This window comes from Mirounga angustirostris, unplaced genomic scaffold (assembly GCF_029215605.1).
Source record: "Mirounga angustirostris isolate CCGP_5_RB_7025 unplaced genomic scaffold, mMirAng1.0.hap1 SCAF_14, whole genome shotgun sequence".
Lineage (NCBI taxonomy): Eukaryota > Metazoa > Chordata > Mammalia > Carnivora > Phocidae > Mirounga > Mirounga angustirostris.
Window position 1 is genome coordinate 36,421,321 of NW_026991722.1, and position 21,116 is coordinate 36,442,436.

Genomic DNA, 21,116 nt, shown 5'->3' on the forward strand with positions numbered 1-21,116 from the left:
TAAGTGAGAACAGAGTTTATTGAAGACATAGGTAGAGCAGATACAGATGGAACATCAGGGAGACTCAGAAAAGAAAGGAGCATGAGTCTTATCTTTGTTTGGGGCCTGGGATTTTTACTGAGGACAGTGACCTGGTGTATGTGTCCTCTCAGGCATCCAGGGACCAGTTAGAACAAAGATAAGGGCCCAGGGGTTATTTCTTAGAATTAAGAAATAGGTTCTTGGCGCTGAGATGTCTAGCCCCGGTGTTCTGAAATACGTCTATGATAGATTCGTCTGGTCATTCTCACCAGGTCCTTCCTTAGATATAACCATTAACTCCTATCCCACTTACAAGGAGGACGTACGCTATTTGCATTACAAGGCATGTGTAGAGTGGGGTGGGCGTGCAGGTCCTAGCAAGAAGAGAAGCAGGACAAGGAGCAAAAAGCAGATCTTTATGGAGTCCTTCAGTTTCTCTGTCTCATTATTAGCTGATGAAAATCTTTTTGTGGATTACTGGTCAAGTAATTACAGATCAAACCACCATACAAACACACCAGGGGCTAGACCTTCTGTTTGAGGAGCTCCTCCTGCTCGTTTTTACAGACCCCTGATTTCTCAAGTGACTTTGGTGTTTGTGGGTACACCAGCACTGAAGACAAGCTCTGGCTTATGAGAGGTGAGCTGGAGGTCGGTTGCATCCTCTCCTAGCCACCCCCCGAAGGACCCGTGTCTTCACGGAACAGTTTTCTCTTTCCTTTTCTTTTTCTTTTTGAAGATTTTATTTTTAAGTAATCTCTTTAATTTTTTAAAAATAATTAACCCAGGGGGCGCCTGGGTGGCTCAGTTGGTTAAGCGACTGCCTTCGGCTCAGGTCATGATCCTGGAGTCCCGGGATCGAGTCCCGCATCGGGCTCCCTGCTCGGCGGGGAGTCTGCTTCTCCCTCTGACCCTCCTCCCTCTCATGCTCTCTGTCTCTCATTCTCTTTCTCTCAAATAAATAAATAAAATCTTAAAAAAAAAATAATTAACCCAACGTGGGGCTGAAGCTTACAACCCGGAGTTCAAGAGTCCACCGACTGAGCCAGCCAGACGCTTCTCTCTTTTTAAAAAGCAGTTTTAGGAGATACACTGTATATACCATAAAATGCACCTGTTTAAAGTATACAATTCAATGGTTTTTAGTATATTTAAGGATGTGTACATACACGGCACAATCCAATTTTAGAACATTTCCATCACCCCAAAAAGAAATCTCTTGCCCATTTGTATTCACACCCCATTCTTACCCCCAGGCCTAGGCAGCCACTAATCTACTTTCTGTCGGAACAGTTTTGCATGCTGGTGACACGGTATGTTGTGCAAACACAGCATCTGCCCTGCACCTGGGGTGAGGGAGAACACGGACACGTTGACTGCTTTTGTGTGAGCCAACGTGCAATCCCACAAACTGAAAAATTTGGTGACTTGACAAAGTTAATGTGTTAAAAAATACAATTACTATTGCTTGTCACCTTTGAATATATTCTGTGAAAGACCCGTTCAGAACGATTGGCTGACTTGAAGGTGCAAACTTTTAGATTGCCAGATGATTGTAGAGGGGCCCTTAAGAAAGTACGGGGAGGGTCTAGATTTTTTTTGTTTTCTATTTTCTTTTCCTCTGAGACTCCATGTCACTGATGGAACGTGTACCCTTGGGTTCTCCTCAGAATACGCGCTGCTATTACCAAGCAGCCGTCATGAGGAAGTTGGTCCTACATTAGACTCCGAACATCATATGCATTTGGATCTTGCTTGTAGTATTTGATTCGTGGACGGCTCCCTCTCCTTTCTCCGGCTGACCCTTTCCTCCTGCGGTTTTCCTCCACTGGACATTCCGGATTCACCCTTGCTGCAATTTCTCCCATTTACAGAAACCCTCACTTTGACCTGGTTTCCCCTTTGGATACTGCCCATCATCCCTGATTGCCTTTTCAGAAACTTCTGTGATGGAATTGTCTAAGGTAGCCATCCCTACCTTGTCTTTGGTTCTCTCTAGAATTCGCTCTGGGCAGGGCTTTGTACCTGCCACTCCACCAAAATGGCCCATGGTGTTGTTGCCGGTGACCTCCATGTCGCCAACCCAATAGTTGACCCTCAGCTTCTCGTAGCTTATCGGTTGCATTGACACATTGATTATTCTTACCTTCCTGAGACACTTTCTTCTCCTGGCCTCTCGAGCAGCACTGTCTCTTGCTCTTCCGTCTCACTGCCCTTCCTGTTCAGTCTGCCGTGCTGGCTACTGCTTATCATCTCTCTAACACGTTTGAACATGTTGGGGAGCCCCAGATCTTGCTTCTCCACCTCGTCTCTCTCCTGCCTGCGACACCCCCTGTGTGACCTCATACAGGCTACTGGGCACATTAGATCCTATCTCTTCTGACTTTCCAGTTTGTACCTCCAACCCACCCCATCCTGAAGCTGTGGGACTCCCAAGAGAACTGTTCATGGAGATGCTAGAAATTAGATGCACGGAGTGAGGGAGGGGATGTGACAACAGAAGCAGAGGTTAGAGTGATGCAGCTGTGAACCAAGGAGTGCAGGTAACTTCTAGAAACCGAAAAGGGCAAGGAAACGAATTTGCCCCTTACAACCTCCAGAGGGAACAGAGCTCTGCCAACACCTTGATTTTAGCCCCATGTGACTTATATTGAAATTCTGACTTCCAGAACTGAAAGATAGTAAATCTGTGTTGTTTTAAGTCATTAAGTTTGCGGTATTTTGTGAACGTCAGCAATAGGAACTTAATCCAGTGGTAAAGCCCGTGTTAAGGTGCTCGTCTCCCACCTCCCGTGTTGATGGCCTTCCTGCGACAACTCTGAGTGGGTGATGAAGCACAGTGATTCCTTGAGCAGCTTGAAGAGCCCCAGGCCCTGGCACGAGCCCTGGGCCGCCACAGAGGCGTGGTAGGCGAGGCAAGGTGGGAGCCTCTTTCCAAACGGTATGGCCGGGTGAGGCGTGATTCAGATAAGGACAGCTGCCGGAGTTTTGAGACCTAGAAGCCAGGCTGGTCAGTGCTTGAGAGTTAGGGAGGCCACTTAGCACTCTCTCTCTCAGACTTGGGATCAAGAGGCCACGTGGAGTGGGACAGTGGGACCTCAGGCACTGAACAGTGCTCCCCGGTTAGAGCCAGAGCAGAAATGAGTGGGGTGCATGGGTGGGGAGGGCTGGACCAGCAGGCACGCATGAGAGCCCCGTGGCCGTGTTAAAGGCATCGGAGTGAACGAGATTTGGGGAATGCGGTGGTGAGCCTAGGCCCCTCAGCTTGGGGCTGGTGGGAAGGCTGGGTGACCTGAAATACTTCTTCCGATGGGACTGCTTTAAGAACGGAGGTGGGGGCGCCTGGGTGGCTCAGTTGGTTAAGCGACTGCCTTCAGCTCAGGTCATGGTCCGGGGGTCCTGGGATCGAGTCCCGCATCGGGCTCCCTGCTCTGCGGGGAGCCTGCTTCTCCCTCTCCCACTCCCCCTGCTTGTGTCCCCTCTCTCGCTGTGTCTCTCTCTGTCAAATAAATAAATAAAATCTTTAAAAAAAAAAAAAAAAAGAACAGAGGTGGGCTGGCAGGTTTGGAGGGAAGGGATGTCAATGAAGGCAGCTTGCGGAAGCTGAAGAAGATGGAACAGTTGAAATGATACGGAAGCTAATGTTTCCCACCATCCTCGTAGTCGATTTAATAGAGTCACAACAATTTACAGGTCATGCAAAGTCTTACTAGCACTGGACTATGACTATAATATAAGGTCACATTTCCTTCTAAATGCCCAAATTCTAATAGCTCAGTGGCTCTCAACCTCGGCTGGATTACTGGAATGACCTGGGGAGCTTTGAAAAATCCTAGGGCCTGGTGCACCCCAACAGGGGTCCTATCCCTGGCTTGGCGTGTCAGGAGGCAGCCTGGGCACTAGGATTTGAAGGAGCCCCTGCTAGTGGAAGCCCTGCCATCTTACCGTGTGTAAATTGGATCTCTCTATCCCACAGCTATGCCCACGGGTTCCCCAGGCACATGCTCACCTGGGCTTGGGGCGGGGCCCCCCCTGGTCTCCGGCACAGCCTCCTGCCCATGGTGCTGGGCCACTGCCTCCCATTCTGGAAACCTCTGGTCTCAGGAGAGGCTGGTCTCCCTGAAGTTACAGGCTCCGGTATGAGACAGGCCCTCTTGTGAGTCCCCACAGGGCAGCTGTGTCCCAGGCCTTCCTGAGGTCCGGGGTCAGTGAAAGGGAAGCAAGCCAGAGAGCAGCTGACAAGCCCAAAAGATTAGGTGGCTCCTGGGGCCCGCAGAGCCAGGCCTGTCCTCAGGGACACTCGTAGGACCACTCACTGCCAGGAAGAGCCAGCTTGTCCCCTGGCCAGGAGTGCTCTGGACATCACCACCACTCAGAGAGCAGACCCCGCTGCCCCGGCGGGCTGCCTCCTTCTCTCACCCAGCCTCAAGGCCTTGCCTGAGCTCCATTTCCAGCCCCAGGATGATGGACAGTGGGAAGGCCCACTCTCTAAGGGGGTAAACTGCCCTCCCCCTTATGGCCTCCAAAGATATTAGAGTACAAGTGTGCAATGTGGGCACTTTCAGGGTAATTGTCTGAGCAGCCTGTGGCCTGTAGAACAGCCTCTTCCAGTGGTGGGGTGGAGGCCAGAATCTGAACCTTTGCTGTGGACCCCAGCAAACAACCACCCAAATAACCCAGACAAGAGTAGGTGGGAGTTCACAGCCAGCATCCATTCAGACAATGGCCATGTGTTTCCCAAAGAAACAGTCTTTAGAGGGGGTCAGCTTACAGAATTATAAATACAAATGAGGTACAAAAATAAATATTTATATAGAATGAGAAAAAAACAACACAACAAACTTCAAATTGCAAAAGGCTGAAAATGCCTTAAGTAGCACAAAATGCAGGCAAGTAACCTAAGGTTTTAATTAATCAACAGCCTGACACACCTTTATGTTTTTCCCTATTCTTTTGACTGCATACTCCTTGATCACTTACCTTATTCTACAGAAAGAAGAGAAAGATCATACTTTCTATTTGGCATAATTTCAGATTAGCATAATTTCCTTTAGCATGACTGATGAAAATTTACTTCAGCTGGAACTCCAGATGTCATCAGGACAAGATGCGTCAGATTTATTAAAATGGAATCTGACATGTTGTGATACATAAAACTCACAACTCCACAGAGATGTCGTCAGTGCTGGGAGTATTTTATAGGTTTATGTCCCACAAACAGAGACTCTGGAAAAGCTCACCAAAAGAAGAGAGAAGAGTGTGGTATGTTTATAATTGTATAAGCTTCATTTATCGAGACTGTTCCTGACAAGAGAGAACATCCATTCTGATTAGGCTTGATGAGACCTGAATCCACTGCTTACAATTTTATATGTCTGGTGATTCAAGGAATTTCCCACAGGCCAGCTCCTGGCTTGGGGCATTTCAAACTTTGTTTCTCCTCCTACCCACATCTTTCTGTTGCTGGAGGCCCCAAGATATGCTCAGCTGGCAGTATGGCCATGAGCTCTCAGCTTCCAGGGGAGGAGAGATAGCCCTGTCCCTGGAGGACATTCTTGCACCAGGGCTGTCAGCAATAACTTAATTCCACAGAGAAGTGACTGCAGGCCCCATAAATGGATTGGCTAAATCCAAACTCAATGGATGCCCAACCTCATTTCCCTTGTTGGAACCCCCAAATGTCATGACCTGGCCTGAAGAAGAGTGTGACATAGGGAGTTTGGAGTAGACATGGGCAGTGGTCTCACTCGGTGGTTAAAATATCTTACTTTTAGAAATTTTACGGAAATAGATGATGATGTTTCCAGGGTCTGTGAAATGAGGTAGCAGAGAGAGGGGCCCTGAAGCTGGAGCTTCAGAGGTGAGGGTCAGCTGGAAGGCACCTTCCATGCACAGCACGATACCCTCCTCTGGCTCTTGGTCTGAAGGTCTTCTAGGGGTGGGTGGACCTCCAGACCTGAGGAAGCAGGACTTGTTCTACATCTGAAGAGCCAAAAGGCCATTTAGAATGTTTTTCCAACAAGGGACACTGCCTCAAAACTCAAGCCTCCACCATTTGGGAGGGGAAAAAAAACTACTTGAAATTTTAATTTAAAGTTTTTCCAGCATCTCTTTAATCACAGCTTTTTTCTTTTTTTTTCATCCAGAATTAGCCACTTCCTTTTTTATGTCTTCAAGGACACCTTGCTGATGTTTTTAGTTAACTGGTGTCAGTCACTACATTAGTGTTTTGCAAACTGGAGTCCACAGGCTTTTGATGAGAATTTATAAATGTTATATTGAGCAAAATGGTACAAGTGCTCTGGAAAAGTTTGGAAGATTTTTTAAAATAAAACTAAACATACCATTAGCGCATGACCCAACACCCCCCCCCCTTAGGCCTTCATCCCAGAGGAATGAAAATTTATGTTCACACAACAACCTGCACATGAATGTTCATAGCAACTTTATTTGTAATAGCCAAACACTTGCCACCACTGAGATGTCCTTCAATGGGTAGATGGTCAAACAAACTGCTACACCCATACTGAGGAACATTACTCAGCAATAAAAAGGAACATCCTATCGAGACACACTATACTTTGGTTGGATCTTAAGGGCATTATACTGAGTACAGAAGCTAGGCCTGACACGTTGCATCCCGTATGATTCCATTTATATAACATTCTTGAAATGACCAAACAGAGGGCAGATTAGTGGTTGCCAGGGGCTTAGGGGTGGGTGCTGCACAGGAGGGAGATGTGTGTGGTTATAAAAGAGTAGCCCCAGGGGTCCTTGTGGTGACAGGACTGGTCCAGATCTTGACTGTGGTGATGGAGACTACGCATGCAGTAACATGGCGTAGAAATACATACACACAAAAATAAACACAAACGACTAAGTGCATGTTAACCTGGGGAATCCTGATGAAGACTGGCGCGTTGTCATTGACATTGTCAGTGTCCTGGATATGATAGGATTATAGTTTTACAAGATATTACCACTGGGGAAACTGGGTGACAGATACATGGATCTCTCTGTACTATTTCTTAGAACTGCTGGTGAATCTACATTATGTCAAAATAAGGAGTTTGTTTTTTTAAAAGATTGTGTTTATTTGAGAGCACGTGCACGAGTAGGGGGGAGGGGCAGAGGGAGAGGGAGAAGCAGACTCGCTGCTGTGCAGGGAGCCCGATGTGGGGCTCGATCCCAGGACCCCAAGATCATGACTTGAGCCAAAGGTAGACTTTTAGCCAACTGACCCACCAAAGCACCTCTCAAAAAAAGAAGTTTAAATTTAAAAAAAGTTACATGGATATTTTCATGGTAATAAAGAGATGATTATTAGTATATTCTGGATGATCTGAGTGACTTCTTTATAGCCTTGTAACCTAGTTCCCCTGGGGGCCGTCAGTGCTTTCTTTGGCATGAATGTTTATTGCCAGTCACTTTGCCCCAGTAACAACCACTAGGCAAGAACAGAGTCGAAGACAAACCTCCCCAGTGAGCAGGCTGAGTGTCAGGCACATGGTACAAACCAAGGAAGATTTTGTAAGGCAGGACTGAGAAAAATTCTTACGGATCCCCAGTGTTGGTTTTCATGTTGTAATGCTACTTAAATACGTATAAGCTCATCTACAGCTATAAAGCCAAAACAAATACTAACTGAATATAATAAAAACTACAAAACCAATAAAATTCAAATTAGTGACATTAATTTAAAGCGATGAATGATGCCGACGTGCTGAAACTCATTTACTGATCACACGGAGATTACATTCACATTGCTACAGAGCTCACCTGCCATCTTCATCAGAGCTGAGTTATCGGTACATCTTGAACTTTCTAGGGTGCTAGGGAGCAAGTAGGAAAGGGCCTCAGACCTTCTAGAATAAGTGTAGCAAGGACTGCTAGTTCTCTACCTTAATAATATGCATCTTGCTCAGACACAGCCTCGCCCAGCTTGGTTAGCCAGTTCCCCGGCCTTCATAGACAGGGCAGGGGGATTGCTTCTGCCGGCCATCCTCATGAAATGACCACAGACAGTCTGACCATCATGGCGGGATTGGAAATTTATGAAAAGCAGGTATAGGAAAGAAATATTTTAGCACTCGAGAAGAGAAGGCACGGAGCTTCTGAGAAAATCACTGTATGATTGTATTGCACAAAAAATAATGTTCATGACAATAACTGAGCAATAAATGAAAGGTTGAATTAGGTTGAGAATCTCATGGTTAGGAAGAGTGGGCAGTCCCATCTGGACCCTTACGTGTTTTGGAGTTCTGGTCCTTGAATGAGTAGGCCTCAGTTATCTCCAGACCTGGGCATCTGTGGCGCTCCCTCCCGGTAGGGAGGAGGCAGCTGTGCGTGCGCATATGTGTGGGGTGTGTGTGTGGCGGGGGGTGTGTGTGTGGGGGGGTGTATGCATGTGTGATGTGTGTGTTTGGGCGTGGGATGGGAGAGGGGAGACTGAACCCTATGACCTGCGGAACAAATGTTCTCACACGCGATTAACTGTGCCCCACTCCCACCCCACGCTCAGGGCTGATAATTGTCGCCCCCGCCCCCCTGTTTCAGGAGTTAGAGGCAGCGTATCCCACCTCCTGAGCTTTCATCTTCACACCTCTTCATGCCTCTTGTGACAGATAATTATGGCTGAGTATGAGCATCAACAGGAAAGCAGACCTCTTATTTTCACATTGGGCACTTAAATGAGCATTTTAAGACAAATTATTAATAACTGTGCTTGAAAAATGATATCAGCAAAAGCTTCTGAGATACTGGATTGTTGTATTGTGACTGTGGAAGAGAAAAGGCCATTTCCATGATAAATAGGGGCACTTTCATGAAGTAATTAAATATTAATTTATGCAACAAATATTTATTATATACGTCGGTACTCAAGATACCGTATTAGGGGCCACAGGGTACACAAAGCCATACGTGATTGAGTTCCTGATCTACTGAAGTTTACAACTCAGACTCTAGAAAGCATTTATTGTTTAGAAGTCCTACAGTATAAAGAAGTGTCCACAATGTGGTTCTGTCCCAGCGCTTGAGGAGGTGCGAAGCGGGGCCGTCTCCTGAGAAGGGCTGCCCAAGCTGCCCTGGAAGCACGGGCCGCGCGGTGATGGGCAGGGCGGGGGAAGGGAATCCCTGCGGGGACGGTGTGAGCAAAGTAGCATCAAATACTGACGGAGGAGAAGCTGGAGATGGACAGAGATCCGGCTGGAAAGCCTTTCTAAATGCTAGGAGGCCACGGCCAGCTTCCAGGAAGAAGGCCTGGAGAGGGGAAGGAGGAATTTTTCAGCGGTTTCAGTGAAGTCTGGAGAAGGGTGAGCCTCACTTTGGGTCAGAAGATTGCACCATGTCTGATAAGGCTGTATGGGGGACAGCAGGGAGGGGACCCAGCCTCTAAGGCACTCCTGCCCCCGACTTCAAGGTCCTGAAATTAACCTAGCAAATCTGTCTTATCTGCGGGTTGACCCTGTGCAGTTTTGAACTGATCCCAGTCATGTGGTTTCATGCGAGGTACCTTGACTGTCCCCCAGAAGGTAACCCACACCCGGCAGTGAGCCCCAAACCTCTTGCTGGAATTGGTCAGAGCCTTCTCCCTGCTGAGCATGCCCAGCACCCAGGGTGTGCACAGCATATGCAGAACTCATAACCGTGGCCTCTAGCAAAGGCCTCGCTTAAGTCAGACCTTCACCGATCGGTCGGTTCATTCAGCCGAGTATCCTGAGCCCTCCTGTGTGCCGGCAGCTGGGCCGGCCCGGTGGCTGGCAGCCACAGTGACCTTGCTCTGAAGTCCCGCGCTAGGGGACAAGTGTGGCACATCTGTGGATCTCACAGGCCAGTTCTTCGCTCTGGAGGTCCTGAGGGTGGAGGGTCACCTGCTGGGCGGGATCTAGACTAACCAGGAGAGGATTGAGGGTCACCTCTGTGGGGAGCCTGGGGAGTAAGCCCTCATGTCACCTCTGCATGTGTCACCAGGTACTGCTGCTGGGACCTACCAGGCCCTGCGGGCCACGTTCTTTATGATGGCACACCTGGTCCCCTCGGGGCTGTTCTGGGCATGTAGCTCTGCCACCCCCAGTTTAAAGATGGAGAAGCAAACCTGTTTTAACAAGGATCATGTAACGTTCCCCAGGTTACACAGCTCATAAGCCAGATTTGAACCCAGAACATTCTGGCTCCAAAGCTTAGGCCCTGGCTCCCCCGACACACTAAGCGCCCCTACTGTCACTGTGGATCGAAGATCCGATTGCATTTGGCTGCAGGGAACAGTTGCTGGTCACTGTAGCCTCAACAGAGGTGCTTTCCAGGGCTTAGCACAGGGCCGGGCACACACTCGAGGCTCAGTAGTGTTTGTTAAATGAATGAAGAGTGAATGTTTTCCTTTGGTGTTAACTCTACTCATATCTTCCACCCACATAACATTTTATTGTTCGTGCTCACTCCCATTTCAGGGGTCACAGGGAAGATCCTCTGCTGCTCTCCCTGTGAAAACAACTCTGGGCAGAGGCCAACGCAGGCTTTAATATCTCCATTTTGCAGAGGAAGAAACCGAGGCTTAGAAAGTTTAAGCGACATGTCTGAAGTTCCAATGTAAGAGCATCACAGTGTGGAATTCAAAAGCCCTTTTATTTATTTTTATTATTATTATTTTTTTTTACCTTGAGGTCAGTATTCCTTCTCCATCACTTGCCTCTTCCTCTAAATAATGTGGTAGAAGCCAAGGTGCATAGACTTTCTTTCCTCGTTAGCATTCCCGCCAAACTAGGTGTAGAGATTTGGGGCCATTCTATTAAATGCCATAAACCAATGGGCCCATTCTATTAAATGCCATAAACCAGTAGCCCCCAGCTTGCCCTTCACCATGTGGGCTTCCGTCCTGCTTTGGGAAGCATCTGCGAGTCTCGTGTCCTGAAGCCAAGGGGAGAAAATGTATTAGGTTCTCTAATATGATAATAATATAAAAGAAATTTATGGTGTCCCAGAGGGAGCGAATTACAAATGGATGAAAGGTGATTATTTAATGTAGAGGCTTTTTTTTTTTAGGGTGTAAAAATAAATAGAAGAAAATAGAATATAGAACCCGCGGCCAATGGAAGGCAGATGGGCCTGTTCCATCGGCTCCCCTGCCGCAGTCCACCTCCCTGCACGGTGACGGCCATTTTTAACATGTCCTACTTTGTCAGTTTGAGGTAGTTCTGCAGTCTCTCAGTTCTTTGCCAGTCTTCAGGATGTTTCTAGAGCTCCCAGTGAGTGAACGGTGCCTTTGACCCTGTCTTTCCTTCCCTTACTTCTGCAGGCCTTGCCCTCACCACCTCCCTCAGGGTTCTCTGGTTCTTCCTCGAAGTCGGACCCTGGGCCAAGCACGGCAGGGATGGGTACTCGCCGGGGCCCGCTCCGCCCAGTCCGCCAACCGGCACAGTCAGTATGCCTGGCTCGGGGCCCTCTGTGGGCAGCCCCCAGGAGAGCCAGGGAGCCCGTCAACCAGGGAAGCCAGGCCTTGCCGGGTGCGCTGGTCTCTGCCACAGCGTTTTCCCTCCCAAACTCCTGCGCACATTGTCATGAGCTTCCCCCCACACAGAGACACCCAGGGGTCCCCAGATGCACAGCCTGGGGTGGGGATCTGCCCACTGCCTTCCAACCGCAGGCCTCAGTCGGCCCTGCTGGCACCATCTCAGCCCTGCCGAGTAGGGAAGCCGCCAGGACGCTCCGTGCAGACCACTTCTGCCCTGAAATCCAACTGTGCTTCACCAAGGCCACTGGCCATTCAGGAAGTAAATTCTCATTTCCCCAAGTCTTACCCCATCACTGTTCTTGGGGAGGCCCCTGACCCTCCACGACAGTGGTCTCCCCCTGCTACAGATGCTCTTTGACTCACCCGAAGCATCTTGTCTCCTTTGTCTCGGGCTGGCTGCCCTCCCTGGGCAGTTTCCTCATTCCGCCATCTGGCAGGTTGGGCTCTGTGAGCTAGGAGTTTTGCTCTAAGCTTTTCTTTTTCTTTTTCTTTCTTTCTTTTTTTTTTAAGATTTTATTTCTTTATTTGTCAGAGAGAGAGGGAAAGAGAGAGAGAGGTCACAAGCAGGGGGAGTGGCAGAAGGAGAAGCAGGCTCCCCGCTGAGCAGGGAGCCCGATGCGGGGGCTTGATCCCAGGCCCCTGGGATCATGACCTGAGATGGAGGCGGACGCTTAACCGACTGAGCCACCCAGGCGTCCCTAAGCTTTTCTTTTTGATTCCTACTCTCTCTTCACACTGCCCTCTCATTGACCCAAACAAGACACGCAGTTCCATTTCAGGATAGGCGTGGAGGACCACTGGTCCCCTCTAGGACCAAGAGGGGTGGGGTGGGGGTGAAGGGCCCAGACATCAAGCAGGGACAGGAAGCTTGTCTTGTTCCCTTCTTCCCGCAACAATGCCCCCTTCCACTGTTCAGGTCTCCTCTGGTCCCAGCTGCCCTGGACTAACCTTCTAGCTTGCCTGGGCCCAGGATTTTCTGGCTGGGCCCCGCCTCCTCCTGGGCACACTGCTCCCCTGCACTCAGGGTGGGGCAGACATCCCATGGGTGCTGTGGGCCGTTCTTCTACCCCCGTCAGAGGCCTGGCCTGGATGAGGCTCAGCTGGAACGGCAGAGAGGCAAGGGCAGTCATGGGTGGTCTGCCAAAGGACTCTCAGGGACTGAGGGTCTGCCCCTGCATGGCCCACACTTCGGTTGCTGGTTCCTGGAGACCAGGTCTCCTAACATCGGGCGAACAGGCAGGGCCTGTGTTTGTGCATCGTGGATCTGTTTCTGGGATCTGCTCATCATGGCCTCAGCAACCCTCTGTTGCTGTCTGGCCCGGGCTGGGATTTGCATCTCCCTGCCATGCACACCACGGGGCTTTCTCCCTAGTCTCCAACTGCCTCTGTGTCCCTTAGTTTCTCAAAACACATCATAGACTGCTACATATATGCTGATAAATATGGAATGCCTTCATTTTCCTAAAACAGGACTCAATCACACAAACCCACTTCTGCTGCTTTTCAAAGGCAAGGTCATCATGTGCAGAATTTGTTTCTTCTGAGTTTAATCACTATGAGCCAGCCCCTGAGCCTGGCCGCCTGGGGACATGGATACCATCAGTGTCTGGACTTTCTAAGCAGAGGTCCTGGGGAGTGGGGAGCTTCTCCCAACAGCCAGCAGCGGGCCACTGCCTAGTGGCTCTGTGACAGGCTCTCCTTTCTCAGAGGTCCTGTCCTGGGCCCGAGAACACAAGTTCTTAAAAAGTGAGTGGTGTCCAAAAGAGACAAGACGGGAAAGCTCCAGGAGCTTGGGGAGGGCAAGTTTGGGGAGTTTCTTGGTGGAGGTGAGCAGAGGGAATGAGCCTTCTATAGCGGGCCTGGGTGTGAGGAAAGGAGCCCCTTGCCTGTTTAAGCCTTGGAGGTCACTTTTCTATGCCTTGCAGTGGAATGCAATTCTATTTAACATGCAAGGGGACAGAACAAGACGCTAGCCCTTGCCATCTCAACTTCCATCCACTGATTTTTTCTTTCTCAAGCCTGTGATATTGGTGCAGTCTGCTCTTTCTGCCCCCCTCCCTCCCTCCTTGTGGCACAAGTCACGTGGCCCGTGCACTGTCTTCCTTCACACCTTCCCAGGTCCCCTTCTTGTCATGTTTCCTGCAGCACCTCTCCTGCCCTGCACTCCTAGCCCTCTGGTCCTGCTTTATTTTTCTTCCAAGCACTGCTCCCCTTCCATCGTGTATTTGCTTCTTTGTTCGTATATTATTTGTCTGTCTCCCCTAGAATGTGACCTTGATGAGGATGGGGTCTTTGCTTTGTTCCTGCTGTATCCTCAGTATCTAGAAGAATGCCGACTATCAGAGCTGCTGTAGTAATATTCCTTGAATGAATGCACGGATGGAACAAGAAGCCTGGAGGTGGAGGATAGGGCTGGTGTGTGGGCCACTGAGGACGTGGGCTCTTTCTCCCTCATGCTCACAAGATGCCTTCTAGGCAGCACATCCATATTCTGGGCAGGAAGAAGATGAAATCCAAAGGCCAAAAAGCACATGCCTACTCGTGTGAACCCTCATGACAACAGAGAAAGAATAGCTTAAATTCCTCCTGATTAGAACTATGTCACAGGCCACCAGCTGCAAATGGATGCTGGGACGTGGCCACTGGGAACCCAGCAGGTTGTGCTGGAGAGGAAGAAGCAGGGAAGGGAAGTGGGATGGCAGCCAGAACTGCCTGAACTCTGTCTTCTGCTGTCCTCTGTGCCCTCTAGTGCTTCCCCAGGACCTCGTGTGCTCTTTGGGAAGAATCGCCTGATTGGTGAAAGGAGTTTGGGGGGAAAAATTACTTATTTGGGGAATGCGTCCCCCTCCCAGACACTGCACACACTTAGATACAATGGTGAGAATTTAGTCCTTGGGGAAGAACCCTTTTTACATCATTTAGGCGGGAGAAGGGATTATTTTCCTTCGAAACGGTTCATTTTTTAATCTGTTCAATTGTTCAGTCTATACAAATGTGGGCGTGCTATGGTAGAGTCTCTGGAACTCTTCTTTTATTGGTGGAAAACCATGTGATGTTTAATTTCTACACTTTATTTAATGTCCAATCTGTGCTCAAAGTCCACTGCCCTTTTGAAAGATGGGTTGAATAAAACTGGTGTGTCTGCTTTACTGGAGACAAGTAAGGTGAGCATTGCTGTAGGTCCTCCATCAGTCCCCAAGCCCGTGACTTCAGCAGAGTTTGGCGGAAGGGGAGTCTGGAGGAGAAATTTCAATAGGTCACCTTTGGAGGAACTGAAGTTGAGCATTCTTTTGATTCTGGACCCACCTCATTTTATTTTGTAAGGAAAAACAGAAATGGCTCACCGAAAAGAATCCACATAAAAATGATATGTAGGAGTTTTTGAATAAAAATAAGTAATAAATAAGTAATAAATCCTCCCTAGGACCATTGGAAATGGATAGCAATAATGCTGTGTTTACCGCCTTACTCCCAAAGTGCAGATATTTATTATAATTCAGGGCAATTCATTGTACTAGTCGCGCATTTATAAAATTCTCATCATAGTATTAGAATAAGAACCCATTTCCTAGGAAGTATTGTTGTAATAAACTGTAATTAGTGTCTTCGAAACAGCCGTAATTCATTTTTTGAAGGAAAAGACTTGTGGGCAGCTAAGTACCTGTGTGCACGTAGGCTCGTGCTACGTTTCCAGCAGGCTCGGGGGCTCACCGGGAGCGCGCAGCGCCCACGCTGCCCCGGGCGGGGCTCCGTGCTGGCGGCTCCAGGCTGCCCCACACCGAGGCCGTGGCTTTCCCCCTGCTGCCGTGGGCCCAGCCCGGGTCCCGGCGCCCAGTCCCCATGCCGACCTCTGTTTGCCAGCTTGCTCGTCCCCGTGCGCGGCACGTCGGATTGGCTGAGCGGAAGCCAGGAGGCCCACCTGGAAGAGGAAGCGGGGCAGGGGCCCGCAGGCCAGGCTCCCCACGACACGGTGTGAGACCTCGGGCTACAACACGGGACCCGGGCGCTGCTCCGACCCCTCGTGTCTTGTGTTGCAGCCGGAGGGACGCAGGTCCGCAGCAGAGCCGGCAACGGCCGCCCCGGGACTCGACGCCGCCGGTGGCCCGGAGACGGCAGGACGCCCGGCCCGGGGGAAGGTAGGTGTGGTGCGCGGCGGGGTGGGCCGTGGGCGGTCCGCTGTCGGCCCCCTTCTTGGCGCGCGATCGTGCTCGGTGCGGGGCTTCGCCTCACCCCGGCCGCGGCGGGGGGCTTGGCGGGCGCGCTCTGACGCGGGCTTTGCGGCCGCTCCGCCGCTCCGCCCCAGCCCCCCGGCTCCACCGCGAGGCTTGAAGGTCAGCAAGGAAGCAGCAGCTCCCCCAACAGCTCTCGGGTTGGTGGGAAGGCCCGCCATTAGCCCTGCGTTCCGGTGGGCAAGCACTGGCCTTTTGAGTTGTCTCTGGAAACGTGTTTTCTGCCAGGTGCTGGATTAAATGAGGCCGCCGTGGGCATCAGCTGGGTTTCATTTCATTTGATGATACTACTTTCCCAAGTAACAGAGACTCCAGAGGGTGATGAACCCGGATGGTGAATTCCGATAGGGCGGAAGCTCCAACCCAGGACCCCAGACCTGGAGGTGGGAGGCGTCAAGGGCAAGCTTCCTTACCCTTTGGGTCGGTGGCGTCACTGGGGCGGGGGCCACAAGGTCCGCGGAGTGGCCCCTGATGTAGGAAAGACGTTATTAGGGTTCCAGGCGGAGGGCCAAGAAAGAATTCATGAGAGGTCTTTGGTATAAAAAGGTGATTTTATTAAAAGCGTGGGGACAGGACCCGTGCGCAGAAAGAATCGCATGGGGGTCATGGGGAGTGGCCCCTTTTATCCTTTCAAGTGGTGGGAGGGGGTTAGGGATAGTAAGTCACTAAGGAATTTTGGAAGCAAGGTTTCCAGGACCGTGAGGGGCTAGCTATGGTTGGGAAAGGGTCATTTATTACCGTCTAATAAAACTTTAGTCATGAGACCCTTCAGATGTATATCCGTGGGCCATATGCTTGGGGGATGATTGCCAACATGTATCTTGGGGGTTTTAGAGATAAAGGAAGTTTCCAAAGGAATTTTTATATGTTAAAGTAAACTTACAGGATCCTGAGGGGTGGGTGGGTGGGGGGAGACAGGGTCAGGCTAGGATTGCCTTTTGCCCTTAGCAAAGTATTAACTTTAAGGCAGTTGAGTCCCTAGAGGAATGTCTCTCTGCCTGTTTCAAGGACTTCATCAGTGGGCTGAAAGTACTAAGAACATTTAATTTTTCTTCTGCCTTTGTTTCCCACATCAGCCTCTGCTTTCACAGCTGGGGTCTGTGGGTGGGATTTCTGCAAAGCAGAATTCCTCCCGCCAGATGGGGATCAACCGTCTGGCCCCACGACTGTCCGGGTGGAGGCTCCTCCATGCCTGTCCCCAGTCCTAAGTAGAAAGGACGTTTATTCCTGCACTTCTCACCAGCCTCATGATGTTCACAGGGCCCCCTCTTTTGGCAGATATTTACTAGTTTTTACATGTCATAGGTTCAGCTTTTTCCTTCTCTTGAAAGATTTGGAGGGGACTAGAATAAGATGAGAGACTGTCTTGCTGGCAACCAGCTTGTTGGGAGGCTGAGATGAAGCAATGGCCTGCAGCTAAGCTCCGGCGGGAATGCGGCTTGGGCACTGGCTTTACATAGGAAACTACCTGGGCATGGGGAGCCCTTGGAGGTGCGGTTCCAAAGACATCGAGGTGCAGCAGAAACATCTAGATTGCTTTGTATTAGAAATGAAACATAATGGGGGGGGATAGGGGAGAACAGAAACGGAAAGGGAAGAGAAGAGAGAGGGTCAGAATGGTAGGGGTTTTATTGTGCAATTTGATGTCGTGAAAAGGAACCTGGCCTGCCTCACTCGACATTCACTCATGTCACACCCACAAAGGCTTCGTGTGAAAGGGGTTCTGCTAGTTTGTTGGTTATGGTGGCACTTCGTGGAGGGGGCTGAGTTTCACATTCACAGCCCATGTGAGGGGGCCTGATGATTCATTAACTGAACTAATTTAGGAGAAATACTCGTTTGGACACCATAGGAATGATCAACCTTCAAGAAATTTAAAAAATCATGGTGGGGAAATGTAATGGTTGATTTTATGTGTCAGTATTTGGTCAAACATTATTCTGGATGTTTCTGTGAAAGTGTTTTTTTTGGATGAGATTAGCATTTAAATGGGTAGATTTTGAGTAAAGCCTGTGAGTGGGACTCATATATTATTGGAAGGCCTTGAGAGAACAAAGACTGACCTCCCCTGATTAAGAAAGAGTTCTGGCAGAAGATTGCCTTTGGTCTGGAATTGCATGTCTTCCCTGAGTCTTCAGGTTGGTGGCCTGCCCTACAGATTTTGGATTTATCAAGCCTCTACAGTCTCATAAGCCAATTCATTAAAATCTTTCTTTCTTTCTTCCTCTTTCCTTCCTTCCTTCTCTCTCTCCCTCCCTCCGTCCCTCTCTCCCTATACATATCCTGTGGGTTCTCTGGAGAACCCTGATAATACAGGAGGGGATATCAGATTTCCATAGAGTAAAGTATGAGGGTTTGAGACTATCTTACCTATATCATTTGGGGCAGGGAGACTGCTGATATACAGGTGAAGGCTTGTTTAAAAAAAAAAAAAAGATTTCTAATTTAATTCCATTGTGGTCAGAGAACATATTCTGTATGATTACAATTCTTGAAATTTATTGATTTGTTTAATGGCCCAATATATTCTATATTGGTGACTATTCTGTGTGCACTTGAAAAAAATGTGTGTTCTGCTGTTGTTGGATGGGGAGTTCTGTAAATGTCAACTAGGTTAAGTTGGTGGATAGTGTTGTTCAAATTTTCTATGTCTTTACTAATATTTCTGTCTGCTCATTCTAGAAATTACTGCGAGAAGAGGGTTAAAATATCCAAGTAAGATCGAGGATTTCTTTGGTTCTGTCATTTTTGTTTCATGTATTTTTAATGTGAAGGCATGTTATTGGGTACATATATCTAGGACTGTCATGTCCTGTTGAATTAATCCTTTTATCATTATGAAATATTCCTCTTTTACTGGTAATAATTCTTGTCTTGAATCTGCTTTCTTTGTTATTAACATAGCCACACCAGCTTTGTTATGATTCATGTTAATGTAACATATATCTTCTGACCCTTTTACTTCCAACCTTTGTCCTATATTCAATGTGTACCTCTAATAAATAACATATAGATTTTAAAAATCCAAATGACAATCTGTATCTTTTATTGGAGTGTCTAGTCCATCTACATTTACCATAATTACTGATATGGTTGGGTGAAATCTGCTATTTTTTTTTTAATAAAATGTACCCTTTTTCTTTGTAAAGGATTTTATTTATTGAGAGAGGGAGAGAGATCACACCTGAGCAGGGGAAGGAGCAGAGGGAGAGGGAGATAATCTCCAGCAGACTCTGTGCTGAGCCCAGAGCCTGACATGGGGCTCAATCTTACAACCCTGAGACTATGACCTGAGCCGAAACCAAGAGTCAGACCCTTAACTGACTGAGCCACCCGGGCACCTCTGCCATTTTTTTCTTATTTTCTATTTGTCCCATCTGTAATTTGTTTCATGCTTTCTTTCTTTCTTTTTTTTTTTTCAATGTATTTATTTGAGAGAGAGAGACAGAGATAGCGACAGAGATAGCAAGAGAGAACACGAGCAGGGTGGAGAGAGAGCAGCAGGCTCCCCGCTGAGCAGGGAGCCCGATGCAGGCCTTGATCCTGGGACCCTGGGATTATGATTTGAGCTGAAGGCAAATGCTTAACTGCCTGAGCCGCCCAGGCGCCCTCATGCTTTCTTTTAGATTAATCAAGTACTTTTCAGTATTCTATTTTCTCTCTTCTATTTGTTTTTTAACTATGCAGACAGATAAGATAATTTAGTGGCTGCTTAAGAGGTTATAGTATGCATCCTCAAGTTACCACATTCAATCATGAATTAATATTCTACCGCTACAAAAAAAAAGAAGAATCTTACAATAATATTTAACTCCATTTCTTGCGTTGTGCTATTTTTGTTGTATATTTTACTCCTATATTTGTTATAAAGCCCTCCACACATTGTTACTGCTTTTGCACTTTTAAACAGTCAACAGTTTTTCAAAATCTTTTGCTTTTGAAATAGTCACAGACTCACAGGAAGTTGCAAAATTAGTACAGAGTGTGTATCTTTCACCCGTCTACCAGGGTGCCTAACTGGAACACAGTAACAAAGGTAGGAAATTGTGCCTTATTCACACGCCACCAGTTTTTTTTTTTTTTTAAAGATTTTATTTATTTATTTGAGAGAGAGAGAATGAGAGACAGAGAGCATGAGAGGGAGGAGGGTCAGAGGGAGAAGCAGACTCCCTGCCGAGCAGGGAGCCCGATGCGGGACTCGATCCCGGGACTCCAGGATCATGACCTGAGCCGAAGGCAGTCGCTTAACCAACTGAGCCACCCAGGCGCCCCGACACACGCCACCAGTTTTCACAGGGGAGTGTGTCTGTGTGCACAGGTGTAGTTCTGAACTGTTTTACCACACGTACAGATTTATATAACTGCCCCACCAACAAAATACAAACCTGTTCCGTCACTACTGAGAAATTCTCTGTGCTACTTACTCCTTTCTAGTCACACCCCCCAATCCCACGCACAAATTCTTATTCTCTGGCAACCATTAATTTGTTCTCTATCTCTATAATTCTGCCATTTTGAGAATGTTATATGCATGGTGTTACTCAGGATGTAATCTTTTTAGACTCTTTTTTTTTTTTTCCCACTCAGGATAATGCCTCTGAGATCCATGCAGTATGTGTCATGTATCAGGAGTTCACTCCTTTTGAAGGACATTTGGGCTGTTTCCATATTTTGGCTATTGTGAATAAAGCTGTGGTGAACATTCATACATAGGTTTTTGTGTAAGCATAAGTTACCATTTCTCTGGGATAAATGCCCAAGCATGTAAGTGAGTGCTAGGCCAAATGGTAAGTATATATTTAGTTTTATAAGAAACTGCCAAACTGTTTCCCAATTCGGTTGTCCCGCTTAACATTTCTGTTAGCAGTGTATGAGAAATCCAGCTTCTCCATAGTCTCATCCACACTGATTATTAGCATCTTTATTTTACTCATTCCAATTGATTTGTAATGATGTTTCATTGTGTTCTTAATTTGTATCTCTCTAATGGCTAGCGATGTTGATGACTTTTCTTGTTTATTTGCCATCCATATACCCTCTTTGGTGAAACATCTGTTAATGTCTTTTTGACCATTTTCTAATTGGATTGCTTACTCTTTTACCTGTTGAGTTTGTGAATTCTTTAGGTATTCTAGATACAAGTGCTTTGTGATATCTGTAGTTTGCAAATATTTTTTCCCACTCGGTGGCTTGTCTTTTCCTTTTCTTACGGTCTTTCACAGAGCAAAAAGGTATATAATTTTTTTAAAAGATTTATTTATTTGAGAGAGAAAGAGCACAAGCAGGAGGGGCAGAGGGAGAGAGAACCTCAAGCTGACTCCATGCTGAGCGCAGAGCCCGACGTAGTGCTCAATCTC